The 14,426-nt window shown below is 36.1% G+C and overlaps 2 protein-coding genes across 2 annotated transcripts in view; one reads left to right on the forward strand and one right to left on the reverse strand.

Moving 5' to 3' along the window:
* LOC129766187 (uncharacterized) overlaps positions 1-14,426 on the reverse strand; it is a 45,051-nt gene that overhangs the window by 15,957 nt on the left and 14,668 nt on the right. The window lies entirely within an intron of this gene.
* The window catches only part of LOC129771792 (patched domain-containing protein 3), a 227,333-nt gene that overhangs the window by 1,794 nt on the left and 211,113 nt on the right, over positions 1-14,426 (forward strand). The window lies entirely within an intron of this gene.

Here is a 14,426-nt window from a genome sequence, read left to right on the forward strand (position 1 = left end):
AAAAGTTCAACCAAATGGTTGATTTTTGAATAATTTTTCAACAAATGACACTCGTTACTCTGCAACGCTATGTGAAACAATGATAAAATTTTCGTAACTTATGTTTGTCAAACCCAAATTATCAAAATCCCACAGCAGATGAAAATTTATTTGCTTGTATTGTTGGATAATGAAGTATCCGTTTACGTTTTACCTAAATGGCAATGAAAATTATTGCCATTTAGGTAAAACGTTTTTGTTGATCAACTGAATTATTACTAAGCCACAATGATACAAAAAATGTAATAATTTGTCAAGTAGTAGTGATGTAGTTGATCTGTTTGTATCAAAGAAAAGTTAATGAAACTATTTAAAATACTCGTTGGTATTATACATTGACCCCTTGGGTCCATTTCACGACTGAGGCTTGACATTTTCTAAGTTTACAGATGACGACACTAATTCGTCTAATTTTATATTGAAACAATAAATTTTTGTTAACTTGAAGTTAGTGTCTGTTGCAATAAAGTCGTTCCACCAGTGTTTTGGTGAACGTTTTTTTATTAATCACTACTCCAAAATGTCGAGTATAAAAAAAATATATGAATGCAAAGAAGCAAGTTAAAGAAATAAGTTTGATGAATCTGTTGAAGAATTGTTTAATTATCATTCAATTGGAGACCTTAGTGATTGAGAAAGTTAAGAAATTGCACTTTATACTAATAGTTTACTAGCTGACCCGGCAAACTACGTCCCGCCCAAAATTTTTTTTTTGCTATCAATACTTTCAAACATTCACGTTTTCTTACTAAGCGCAAGTTCATGAGTCCAATCGCAGAACTGTTCATTGATTGATCTTCTAATCGACCCCGTTGAATTTACCTTTTACTAAAAAATTCCTAGTACTTCTACCAAAACTCATCATTATAATATCACATTATTTTCAGACACAATTCTCGTTCAATATTTTTCAACCACTTACAAATAGCATGTTTCTCCGCTAAATGGAATAAATGTTCGATACAAAAAATAAGATAGAATAAAGACAGACGTCTCTCCTCTCGAGTAATGCAGAAATTTGTGTTTCATTTGTATGTCAGCCCCCCCATAGAGAGAGGGAGGAGTATCTAACCACCGTGAAAACATTTATTGCACCCTAGAACTTCCACATGCCAAATTTGGTTCCGTTTGCTTGATTAATTCTCGAGTAATGCAGAAATTTGTATTTCATTTGTATGGCAGCCACCCCCTTAGAGAGGGGGTGAAGTGTCTAACCACCATAGAAAGATTTATTGCACCCTAAAACCTCCACATGCCAAATTTCGTTTCATTTGATTGATTGATTCTCGAGTAATGCAGAAATTTGGGTTCCATTTGTATGGCTGAGAGTGAGAGGGTTCAAAAAAAAAGTTTTGCCATGGCGTACAGCCCTTCTGGTTATCTGAATCAAAAAAAAAATCGAACAGATTCTGAATCGGTAAAGATGCCGCTATCGCATGAATCTCGGACAAGTCAAAACATCTTTTTTTGACAAATTGACAGCCGTTTGAAAAATAAAATGCGATTCAAAACATGTTTTCTTACGTTTCCCGATTTTTTAAAAACAGTAAATTTTAAAAAATATAATTTTTTAGATGTTCATGCGATAGAGAGATACCTGCAGATTGTATCCATATAAATCCGATATGAATCGATATGAATGGCTCTAGCTCGGTAAATAATAGAATTTTCGATAAGTCCTTCCTAAACTACAGAAATGTGGAAGAAATGTACTAGAATACTACCTTAATGGAATTTGCCGATGATCTAATATGAAGTGCATTGAATGTCGAATCATACTTTTATTTATTATAAACTCACGTTTCGTTTTTGCTGTATTTTCTAACAAAGAGCCACCAATTAAAGCTAAGAGTTGCGGCGGGTTCTTAGCGGATCCATTTTTATGTTATCAACGCTTGTGAAGTGCCCCCCATCCGTTGTGCATTTATGTTTCGGAATAAGAAAGATGTTACATGATGCTAGCATGACATCATAAAAATATTTTTATCCTCTACCATTTCGAGAAACAGCACTGCAATTTTCACCAATTGTTTCGCAACGAATCTGCTCGCTTTCGTTGAACTGCTTCTTGCAAACATTGCATAATTTGCCATCGCTTTATAACTATTTAGAATTTATTGATATGTTATTTAAAATATCTCTGCTTTCGAAAAATCATGGATTTTTTTTTATGTTTTATCCTCAAAGCAGACAAATCTGAAATATATTTTTTAAAACTAGTTTTATTGTCGAAGTCAGCATAAAAATAGGAAAAAATCATATATCTCAGAAACAAAAAAAAACAAAGAAAACAAGTCTACCTTAAATCTTGATACTTCATGTATTGTTACATAAACTTACATGAAATCACTTTCAGTTTGAATTTCCTAAAGCCTATTGAAAAAGCTATAGTTTTTTCGGTTTTGACAATTAAAAATCTACAGAAAAAAATGTTTTAGGAGTCAGGAGTAGGAATCAATAATAAGATTGACATGGAATCATAAACATGGTGCCAAGACTCGACAATAAACTTGAATAGTAAAAAAATCCAAAATAATAGATCCTTCAACCCTTCTTAGTGCCTTGGTCAGTATTTCTGAATTTAACATGATTGACGATTCTAATTTTTCTCGGTAGATGAATTTTATATTTCGAATTATTCCCTGATCCATTGATTGAGCAATTGATACTACATTCGACATTTGTAGAAAAAGCTCATATTAATCAGTTATCAGAGAAAAATTAATCTCCTAATGATGCGCACAGCAGTAATCCATCATATTAAAAAGATGGTTTAGGTTGTAGTTTTTTTTTCGTTAAAAACTGACAAGCTTTTGAAACAAACTAATTTTGGAACCATTCACAAAATAGTTTCCGGTTGACCCAGCAACAGCATAACCTCGGCAATACGCTGGAAGTGATAAATCTTTGAAACATCGAAGATTATTCGATCTTCCATTTGAGGGGCTTAGAAGGAAAGGGGTGTAAGTGATTTGATCGATTTCTCTTCATCAACTTTTTCTTCAGTTAATAACTCAACTGCAAAAAAGTTTCAATTTAAGTTTGCTATAGATTCCGATAGATGAGGTTCTGACCTATCTTCCACACTGTCAAATACAGCTGGGATTTGTGTTTGAGAGTCGATGGAGAGAAATCGATGATGTCACTTACACCCCTTTCATTTTGAGCCCCTCAATTATTGTCAATTACAGTTTAAGAATATCTGTAAAATAGGAACACGATATGAAATTTATTCGGTTTCATCAGTAATGATTTCTGCAACACGTTTTTTTTTCTCCGAATGAGTTAATGTAATCCTTTGATATTTTGGAAAGTAAACTAGATTCGTCGCGATTATCGATTATATTATATACAAACTATCCATTACCCGATCATCGGTTGAAAACTTTCCGCCACAAACAATATCTGAAGCTTACGAATGCCAAAACTCGTTTTAAAATTAAGACACTACTATACTAGAACAACGCAAGTGCTCCAAAATCACGTACGAATTTCTTAGTTTGCAAGTGAATCATTTTTTAGTTTCCTTGAAATGTTATCTTTAATGTCCAGCTTTCTGGTTCTCTTGTCACGTAAGTCTTGACATGGAAGTGGTCACTTCTTATAACACTCAAGTTGGATATCGTCAGAAAACTAGTCAAAGCTCACTATTTTTTAAATTACCCCCGATTGGACTTACGTTCCGGAGGATTTTTTACCTCGCATATTTGTCTTTCCCAAGGAATAAATAGAAACTTCAATTCGTAAAAGCTGTCACAAAAATGTATCACCTTCAAATGGAACTTTAACAATTGACGAAATAAAATACTGCACTACTGAATCTTGCACGGATTAAACTTGAGAAACGGCACAGGCCGTACATCTCATTCTAAACAATCAAAGAGAATACGATGAATACGATGGATCACTGGAGGCAGTATGAATACTTAAAAATAATTCTTTTCTGCGTAATCCTCATTTTTTTATCCATAACTCAATGACGAATTGAAATTTGCATATTATTTCTTTTGTTTCAAAGAACGTGATAAAAACGAAAAAAAATCAGTGATATAATCGATACAAACGAGATACAAACGAGACGTGATAAAAACGCCCAGTGATATAATCGAGACGTTACTGTATATAGATACTAGGGTGCCAATGAAAATGGTCATCTCGGGTTTTAAAAAGTTACCCCATAAAAAATGTTCACCACCCCGAAAAAACACGCTATGCCGAATTTCTGCTCAATCGGACTTAAGGGAGAGTGGCGCAAAGCGGTCAAAGTTTGAGTTTTTTGAAAATCGAAAAATCACCCAAGTGGGGAGTAAAAGAAATCGGGGTTTTCGAAAAAAAAAGTTGATGCCAAATGTCTAAAAATTGCACGAAACGTCGAGATCTAGTGTCATTTCGAAAAAAAAAAATTTTTTGTCAAAAATCGGCACTCTGTGACTGTAAATCTCGACGTGTCATGAATTTTTAAGACATTTGGCACCAGCATTATTTTTTTAAAACCCCGATTTCCGGTGTTTTTTTTTTGTTTTCGCAAAAACTCAAATTTCAACGTCTGCGACACCAGAAAATAAAGTCCGAATGAGCTAATATCTTGCATAGGGTATATTATCGTGCAAATCAACATTTCGTAGCAAGTTCCGAATGAAAAATCGAGATAACTATTTTTATTATAGAGTGTGAGTGTGAGTGTGAACATGGTTACAATCTCTTTACATCCCATCCTTTTCCTAAAGAAAATGTGTCACCCTTCTAAACTCGAGTCGACCGCGAGTAATCGGTTTCCTATTTCATTAACCGTAGAATTAAAAAAAACATGTTAATAGTAAAAGTATAGTTGAGAGTTTGGCTTCTTTAAACCTATGTAACTGAGCCTGTACAAATAAACGAATTATAAAAAAAACAAAAAACTATTTTTATTGGCACCCAATATCATACTTTTCGTTTTCGTTTTCGTCACAACTTGCACACACTCTCGCAGAATTCCTTTTCTTCTCTTTCTCTTCTCAATGAAGTAAAAGAGAATCGCGTAAAATAAAATCACGGAAAAAAATCGCGTAAAAAGAATTCAGTGTACTACTAATCTTTTTCAGTGATGTTTCTCTATACATATTTCGATAATCAGTTGTGCGAATGGATTAATTCATCGGATGAAATCATGTCTGTTCCAGCTTGGCCGCTTCTTTCTAGTTACTGCGGCGTCTATACACCCAAACTAGCGTTGTCAGAAAGCATTTCATTTTCGACAGAAAACATGTCATTTTCTGCCTTGAAGCGTCAAATAGGAAAATAATGTCATATGTTCCCCAACGCTTTAAAATGTTTGTATGTATGGAAGCAGACATCTCTTTATATTTTCTTTCTTAATTTTTTTTGGGATTGCACACAAAAAAAATTTATACGGCGTCAATGGGGATCGAACCAAGGCCGGCTGGAATGATATACTGTTTTACACGACCACGTTATCCACATAGCTAATGATGCTGTTGGAGAGGAGCTTGATAATATTACATCTCATTACAAATTACAAAATTACATTTTCTAATTTTTCTCTTAGAAAACACTTTCCAGCATGCAGGAGAACTATTTCCATCTCGTTCTGGGCCGTGTACATATGTGTCGAAGTAATGCGCGCTCATTTGAAACTTGTCTTTTGTTTCGTTCGCTCGTATTAATCTTATATTGCCGTACCATATATATTATACAAATGCTTACCAGTATTTGTGAGTCATGGCATTTTCTGTCATTTTTACGCTCATTAAAAGTAATGAATCGGGACGACAAAACATGAGCCAAAAATCAATTTTGGGTGTAGTTGCCAGAGTTGCCACATTAAATTCTGTAAAATTTTCTGAAAAAATCTGTATAGGGTTAGTGGGGGTAATGTGGTCACCTGCTTTTTTGGTAGTATAACTATTGACTATTGACACCGTATTGATAGTCATATTATGTTTGAAGAATTTCATGACTTTTTAGCCACTCTGTACTGTCGCATGTCAAGATAGCAATAAAAACAAAAAAACGCTCTATCGGTAGCAATTCGGCCGTTGTTTTGTACGTTTCGAACTTTAGGAATTTCTAGTGAAATTAAGTTTATTTGACCAGATATTTGCGACAAATCAACAGTTTGGACGACTGTTCACATATTCTAGGAGAGATGAACAAATATTTTGTTCAATTTCAGCGAAAAACAAATATAACATATTTCGCATTTCGTTGTTTGGGGGAAAAGTGGAGGATTACTACTGACAATCTTCTGTTTTCAAAAGCTGATATACCTCATCACCTTCTGCTTCTAAAGGGGTTCCTTTTTTGGTTTTGACCCAAGAAAAATATGCCACCCCAACCAAAACCAAGCCTCATTTGAAAAACGTTATGTGTTTCCTACTACGTTTTTGTAAGTATTAGAATATTAGGGTGACCACATTCTCCCCAGTTCCCCTATCTGTATTTTTAGTAAAAAAAAAATCTGTATCGAAAAGTTCAGTTTAAAAATAAAGATAAAGGTTTATTTTCATTCTGTATTTATTTTTTTATCTATGGGTTGTTAAAGTCGTATCAATACAAGAATATAAATCATGAAATGGTTTTTTTATATCATCTGAATTGTATGATAATTTTAGTTGGTTTCCTTGAACTTTGCCTTCAAATTTTTCGTTAATTTCATCCTTGAAGCTCCTCCATGAGCTGATACATAGTTCTTCGCTTTGGAAATAGGGTCTATAATTGCGGGTACCAACCGATTTCCGGATTTTGTTGGGATTGTAAAACGAAAATATTCGCTCAACACAAACTGATAATAAAAAAGTGTCTTACAAACGACCTTAGCAATGGATACAAAAATTTCCCTACACGCCTTCTGACATCCAACAGCTGGGGACCAAGTTATATCTGAGACACTAAATCGTTGTCCCATAAGCTTTGACTTGAGTAGCCGTTATCCAAGCCTGGTCTATCATCTGCTTTAACGAATTGAGGAAATTGGCTCATCAAATCATCAAGGTTTGGTAGCTTGACGTAATTTTGGGGGTTCAGCAAGGCCGCACTTTTGATAACTCTGAAAAATCTGTTTAACGGCATCAATATAGATATAACGACAAATCGATATGAAAGTCAGCTTCCTAGCTGCATCCAATCCTTTTTTAGCTTCTTCTGAATCGAATCGGGGATAGAATGAAAACCTAAACACAGAACATGCCGGTAAAAATGAGAGATTTCGAATGCTTATAACTCGAACATTTCTTAATAGATTGGAAAGATGAAAATATTGGGCTATTGTCGGAGTCAATAGAAGGAGTGCAGCAACACAATTAAAACATCATCTGATATGGGGCTGTCCACATACCACGTGGACAGAAAAAGCACGGTTTTAGGCTCCCCCTCCCCCTCCGTGGACAAGCGTGGACATTTTCATGCCCCTACCCCCCTTTGTCCACGTGGACATTTTTCCATTTTAAATTAAAATAATTAAGGAAAGAACTGATTTGCGCCTAAATTCCATTTAATTTTTAATTCCATTGTAGGGGGCGGCCTGTCTTCGAGGTCGGAACATAATTAATTTTCTTGGATTTTTTTCGAATGTTACGAATAAAGTGAAGAGCTCGGGTATTTTAGTTATTGTTTAAGTAAGGTATATTTGAAGATGTATTGTTCATTTTTTAGGTACACGAATAATGATTATTACGCTGTTGACTGCTGGATGCGTAGATGCTGTCTGAAAATTGGTACCTTGCTGGTGGTATCGGTTCTGAAGCAACGGAGTGTCGTAGAACAAATTCCAATGAAAATTTTGAAACATTAGAACTATACCTAAAGCGTTACATAGTTTTTAAAAATTCAAAAAATTACCGAAATGGCGGCCATATTTGTTAAAAATGAGTTATTTTTTTATAAAAATGGCTGTTTAGAAGCTCATAAAAAATTTAAAAAAAGAGATATAATAAAAAATGGCTATGTAACGCTTTAGATAATCAATTTTAAAGGCTGATAAAAAATTTCAACCAAATCGGCCAGTTGAAAAAACACGGTATCGAGAAAACGCGTTTCAAAATTCGTACAGTAATACTATATCCCTTGAGGTAAGCTTCTACTTTTGGCTGTAACTTTTCAACGAAATCAAATATCGAAAACAGGTGTAAGCTTCCGAAAAATGCAAAAAAAAAACAAAAAATCGATTTTTTCGATTTTCCAGACCTGGGTCCCCCCCAGGGTTTTTATTTCAAATTTCACTAGCTGTACCAGTTGTGGCCCATTGTTCTGGTATGGTAGAGAAATGGGTAGCATAACAAAGTACATGCTTCATATGAGTTTAATTTTGAAATACTTGTGAGTATCACATAGACGCCAGTAATAATCCAATCAACTTGATTAATTTTGCTTCCATTTGATTCATATGGAATTCCAGTAGAACATTTTACTACAGAGATGCATTGTTTTGCATTGTTTTAAAAACAAATTTTTTGCCCACTCCGGAATATGATCGATCACTGCTAATGGCGATTCATCTTCACTCTGGATTTCCGATTCACCTTTAGTCGGTAGCGCAATTCGAAACCTCTTCCGCCATAGTTCGGAGAATTTTCAGACGGATTAAAAGCGTATTAAGATATTTTATTATTTTTCAAATCCTTATAGACCATTCTAAGTGAGTTCCAAAGTGCTCACGGGGAAGGATTACATCAGACAACTCACGATTCATTGATTCCCAACTATGAAATCGAGCTCAAATCTCAACTATGAAAGTTAAACATTTCTTGAGACCCATCTTTTGCCTTAAATTGATCCCAATTCAAAAGTACGCCACATAGAACAATTTGAATATACATTTTTTTTTCATTTGAACGATGAGAAAATTTTCCATAATATTCTGTTGTAGAACATTTTAAATAGTGAAATATAACAATAGGAATAACATTGTAGTGTCGAGGAAGGAATTGTAGAAGGGTTGGAAAGCTTAAATTTTGTTGATAGAAACAATCAAGTTTATCTTTTTTTTTTGGAGAAAAAATAATAAAACCCTTAAAAAACGAAAAATTTTAAGTATTTTGTCACTTCTAAAAGGCACCTCAATCAATCAATTCAAATGTTTTACAACTGCAATCTATGCGAAATTTTCTGAAAAAAATTTAATACTGGGTCAATTGATTCAAGTTTGACGACTAGTGGTGCATGTATCATTTCACGCAAATGAAATATTGATTCCTAGAAATTGACGGTATTCCAATACTTTGAAAAATTCTAACATTTCGAGAAAAGTAATGCGAAAAAATAATTTTACACGAAATTCTGCATGAAAAACTAAACAAAACAGACATTATTATCCTAAGACTAATTGTTCTCGAGAGCTCTACACAAGCTCTATAGGATATTGTATTTGATATAAAAAACCATATGTGTAATATCATGGAAACTTAACCATTATGGAATCGCTTATTTTTTATAGGATTGAGCTAGGAACGTCTATGCATAGCCCGCAACTATAAAAGTTATAGGATCATACAAAATATCCCGGTCGTTCAATGATATTAGTAAAAATATATGAAGCACTATCAGGCAGCTCAATTCGTTTATTGATAAATACGGAATACTCAAGTTGGGCGGAAAGATTTAAAATTCTTGAATATGGAACAGTTTTTATTTAATTTAGAATGTATCGGTGATTATTTTTGAAGAAATATTCATTTTTCGTGTCCACGTGGTCATAGTCTATACCCCCTGCCCCCTCTCCGTGGACAAGCGTGGACATTTTCATACCCCCTACCCTCTTTAATTTTTCCACGTGGTATATGGACAGCCCCTATGGTGAAGTGGTTGAAACAGGTGGCAGATACGGTTGACTATGTCACTATGCGGAAAATGATGAGAGGTATTCAGCGAAAAGTTCAAAAGTTCATCAGGAAAGCTTGACATAAAACCTACCGATTCTGTACTTAATTTCTTCATAGAAAAATTGGATATTTTGTGCGACCAAATTCTGAATGAAACAGATTTTATAGCGTTTAGGCAAATCGTGAAACATTCCTTACATTCAATTTCAATCGGCTTCATTTAAACAAGTTTCCATATTTGGTGGTCCAGATATATTTGTGAACGACATCCGCGCTGTCGGTATTCAATAAATATTGGAACCGGATTTATTGATCTAATGATTTTTTGTAGGTTACTTATTAGTAGTTTTCTGTGTGTCTAGAGTTTTTGAAATTCCGAACACACGCTGATAAACTACCAACTGATGTGACAAACCAGAAATACATCCACTGTTTATTGTTGTGTTAAAGCGGACGGAAAGTAAAAGCTCACCGTGAGTCGCTCTAGAAATGTTGGTACATTACGAGACAGTCAAAAACACTCTTTACGACCGATTAACGACTTTCGCGCTTAATAACAACGACAGCAAAATTCAATCTGTCTCCTCCGAAACGAAAAAGAAAGTTTTTCCATTTACTCTCCAACGATCAAAACTGAGCGCAGTTCTTCCTCAAACTACTAGCTTTTATCTGGAATTTAGATTTCTCCGTCAGAGATAACAATTTCTACCGCCACTGGAAGACGAGAAGTGCAAAACAAAACATGTACCCCGAGGAAAAGAGTGACTTTTAATTGCCCCACCGACTGACAAAACGCTCCCAGTTTTACTGTTACTGGGCATATTATTCTGTGGTTTGTAAATAGGCACAAATCAAGATTAGAATTTCAATTTCGTGCCCTGTCGCCATTTATCCTGGACCGTGCGACACAAACCGTTGCAGCATCTCCCGGGCGGCTCTCCCGATCCACAGGGCGGCGACTTCAATACGTTCCGCACGACGAACTCCCGAAGAGAGGACAATGCATTTTCTTCTCGGTTGCAAACTGTCAAACTGTTTAGAATCTCCGCGTTCTGAACCGGGAAGGTGGTCCCGGTTGTTAGGCGGCTGTCAGCTGCCGTTTATTTATGCTCGATGAATAAATTTTCCACCACTGTCATCGATGTCGATGTCGCTGCTGTCATTTGATTCAAAGCGCCCGGGTCTCTGGGTCTTGGATGCCCGTTCCGATGGACCGCTTCTTGCTTCGATCTTCAATCCAAAAGACATCGGGTGGGAAGGCAAAACAAGATGTCAATAGTTTCCGTTATACCGCGTTTGGAGTGCGGACAACGGTAGTCCGCGCACGAGATGGATGATGTGCAGTAATAGAAATAATTGCCATTCGCTATTGATCACTCATATAATGATCTGGTGCACTTACGCATGTGTGTACGGTGCACTGATGCGGTAATATTTGGGGTTTTCTAGTGCACCGTGTTATGTTGAACACAAAATTGGGGTTATGTGTTCACGCATTGGATAAGCCATAGCAACCACTCCGATTCACTCGGAGATTCTTTCCGATAAATGAGTTGTACAATGCATTTCATTGGATAATTGTATTACATTTTGATTTTTCCCATTAAATCTCATCGTCGCCAGCCTCAAATCATCCGAAAACACATCTGAACTGAGCTGCTGGAGCCCTTCCAAACCCAACGACCTAATCGTTATTTTTCCCTTTTTGTTTTGTTCCACTGCGTCGCCAGTCAGCCAGCCAGCCCGGCGATTAATATTCCCCTAAGTCGATCTCACCTCTCACTTCGACGACCCAAAACTAACACTTGCAGCGCTAGACGCTTAAGCATGATGGTTGTCCCAGTTTTTGAGCAATTACACCTGACTGCACCCCATTATGTTATTACGAACAGGGGGAGAAGAAGTAAAAGTATTTTTTCCCTACACCTCACTTCTTTGTAGGCTCTAATTCTTCCAGAGCGGCTTTCGATTTCGTTTTCGTTGCTGTGGCAGCGGGGATCGTCGTGGTGAACATCCATGACTAATAGGGACCGCTTGCTGACCTACAGAGAACAGAAGAATTCTAGGAACAGGAAGCCATTCCATATTCCTAGTGCGATGCACGAAACATCAACAAGTTTGTCGTCTTCTTCGGCGGTTAGAACGATAACGAGTTTGAGTGTTTTTTTTTGTTCTATCTGGTGTGAGGCCAAAGATGAGTGAAGCATAAAGGATTGCTTGAGGCTAACTAAGAGTGAGATTATATTCGTCTCTTTCGAGCTAAAGATATTTTTATCTTACCCTTATGTAGATTATATGAGTTTCGGAAAATTCCATTACATCGGTTAAAGGAAACTTCCAAATTTTTTTTTATTCTTTGGGACCACCAAATTTGGAAACTTGTTTAAATGAAGCCGATTGAGACTGAATGTATGGAATGTTTTACGATTTGCATAAACGCTATAGAGTCTATTTAATTCAGAATTCGGTTGCATAAAATTTCCACTTTCTCTATGAGGAAATTAACCCCTCTCCATATTATTTAATAGGGATAGTGGGTGCAAATTGGTCATGGGGGCAAAGTGGTCACCTGCTTGTTTGGCAGTATAACTATTGACTATAGACGCCGTATTGGTAGTCACTTTATGTTTGAAGAATTTAATGACATTTGAGTCACCCTATACTTCAGTAGAGCCATCGCATGTCAAAATATAAATAAAAACAGAAATTGCTCTCTCGGTAGCCATTAGGCCGTAGTTCTGTGTGCATGGTACCTGAGGAATTTCTCGTGAAATTAAGCTTATTCAATCTAATATGTTGATGATGATGATGGCCCACCTCATACCCCTACAAAGGTTTGAGCAGGACGATTTATCTTATAGATAATATTTATTTTCATCCGAAATATGTTGGACAAATCATCAGTCGTCCACTGTTCACATATTCTAGGGCAAGTGAACAGATATTTTGTTTAATCTCAGCGATTATTTAGCATAGAAATTACTTTGATATTTGGGAGCAAAGTGGTCATAGGTGAATAACAACTTACAATGTTCTGTTTACTAAAGCGGTATATCAGCATCACATTCTACTCTTTTTTTTTATCTTCGCTTATTTTTCGTCGGCCTATTTCCGCCACTTTAGTGCCAATCACCGACAACAGGGAGGCGACTCCACCTGTTCCTACCTATCAGACTCAACAACTCATGAGCCGGGCCAACTTCTTTTACTTCCCCTCCGAAGGAAGACGTAACCAGAGATTTTTCGCCTCAGAAAATCCCAACGACGCCAGCTGGGATTGAACCCAGGCCGATCGGATTGTGAGGCTGTTACGCTAACCACACAACCACTGGCGCCGTCTTTATTCTACTCTTGAAGAGGATCCTTTTGTGGCTTTGAACCTCGATAAATATGACACTCCAACTAAACTAAACGTTATGTTTTCTTACTAAATTTTTGTATGCATGAGAAAATTTTAATTGAGACTCTAGGTGAATATGTCAAGCTTATTTCATACATGTACCTATTATATCAAATATGATTTGAACAAATTTGGACGAAAAAAAACGCATAAATCTATCCCATTTAGCTTGATATGTGCGGGTGAGCACTTTGCCCCCACTAGGTGACCACTTTACCTCCAAGAAAAAAAAAGTTCGATTTTTCACCTTTTTTTCTAATCATGAAAAATGTACTATTTTGAATTTTTATAGTAAAAGCCGTTTGCTATCTTGAACAACAATGAGTTGAACTGTAATATTCTTCGAGAAACGGGAATTGAAGCGGTATGTGGACGCTGAAAACGGGCATATTTCTTAGGGTGACCACTATGCCCCCACTTTACGTCACACATCAAGTGATTTCACTACTCTGCTGAGTATTGTAGCGCTCTATGTTATGCAAGTACAGCACGAGTGAGACTCGATGTTGTACGGGAAAGGGTTAAGTACAGAATCGGTAAGTTTTGAATGAAGCTTATAAAAATGCGAGAAAAATAATAATTAAAATTATTCTGCTTTCCTGATGTACTTTTGAACTTTTCGCTGAATACATTTTCCGCATAGTGACATTGTCAACCGTATCTGCCATCGTTTTCAACCACTTCGACATATCAGATGATGTTTTGATTGTATTGCCGCACTTCTTCAATTAACGCTTGACAAAAGCCCACTATTTTTTGATTTGACAAATATCTGAACAATTTGGTAGATCCGATCAATATTATTCTCCTTATACTATTCTACGACATCCCGACTGTAATGGCGGCTGGCTAGCTCGGGACAGGATTATCACGAATTTCACCTTCGTGTAATCGAATGAACGGCAAAATTATCTCCTGAAGACACTTCTCCTTGTAAAGTTGTCTACTCATATTTGCTCCAGTGATGAAAATCTTTGTTTTTTTTTCCACAACTACAGATTACTTGCCAGATTAGCAAGGTAACATTTTTGAACCGGGATTTGTTCAAAGTCCATTTCCACATATGTTTCATCGTTCATCAAAATACACCCGTTCTACTTGGTCAGAACTTGGTCGTACAGTTTCATTGCACGGTTTTGGCAGCCAGGTTCTATTTTAGCGTCTTGTTG

The sequence above is a fragment of the Toxorhynchites rutilus genome, chromosome 2 (genome assembly GCF_029784135.1).
Source record: "Toxorhynchites rutilus septentrionalis strain SRP chromosome 2, ASM2978413v1, whole genome shotgun sequence".
In the NCBI taxonomy this organism is placed as follows: Eukaryota; Metazoa; Arthropoda; class Insecta; order Diptera; family Culicidae; genus Toxorhynchites; species Toxorhynchites rutilus.